We start from the raw sequence: 1,112 nt of genomic DNA, 5'->3' as shown, positions 1-1,112 counted from the left end.
ACATATTTCAACATGAACAAAACAACCCTCTCTTTGAAAGTCAAAGAGAGGGTTGTTTTGTTCATGTTGAAATATGTTGCATATGATGATTGAATGAAGAGAATGATATAATACTAATGACTTGCAAGTCGGATATGATGATACCCTACAGAGTATGACATGTGATTGATTTGAACAAAGTTTGAATGCATTGATTTTCATGAGAAAGGTGGATGCCCGAAGAAGGCGTTTGAGTGAAAGGGCTCATCGCTGGAAACCGTAGTTGCCGATGTGGGTCATATGATATTGTATCCTACATAGAAGGATAATAAAACAATTGGTATATCTCACATGGGGGGAAATATTCCCTACGGTGTACTCACATGGGGGGTATACCGGCTCCAACTCCTGGCGTCTACTTAGATTGTAGGCTTGGCCGCCGAGCACCAGAGGTGGATTCCACATAGCCGTGGAATTACATTTGTTGGGTATTCCACCTATCTCAATTGCATTACATTGGTATTGAAAACTTTTACATTATGCCTATGTGTTTTCAAATAATTTGATATGTAACTGCTTTATAATGGCTCTCACCTATATTGTGTAAAAATATTATATTTCTGTTTTGATTTCTCTGCGTACCAGTACTTTTGGATTGACCCCCCTCCCCTTTCAAGTTTGGAGGCACAGTCTAAGGGTCCAGACAACCAGTAGATTCCTTCCGACAGATCGCAGAATCAAGTGGTGAGCCTTCTATATTTCGAAAGGCCTGATGTCTGTAGTTTAATTTATCATTTATTAATTTTGGGTCTACTGGGGGTCTTATCCTAGTTTTCAGATAGACATTTATTTTAGTCATGTAGTAGAGATTTCGCAGACGTTATAGAGATGTTGATTGAGATTGTGGGACATTATTCCCCATTATTGTTTTTATATGATTCTTGACCATGTTTTTGTTATATAGTGTATCTTCCGCATTTCTTTTATCATATGAATTGTGTGCATAATTACCAGACAGATAGGGGTATTTCGGGCCTCATGGTTCAAATTACTCGTCACGAACAAGGCCCCTATTTGGGTCGTGACTGTAACACCCCACATTTTACATGTACTAGTAATGTTCACATAAAATG

This window comes from Capsicum annuum, chromosome 7 (assembly GCF_002878395.1).
Source record: "Capsicum annuum cultivar UCD-10X-F1 chromosome 7, UCD10Xv1.1, whole genome shotgun sequence".
NCBI lineage: Eukaryota > Viridiplantae > Streptophyta > Magnoliopsida > Solanales > Solanaceae > Capsicum > Capsicum annuum.
Note: the sequence above shows the minus strand (reverse complement) of the source record.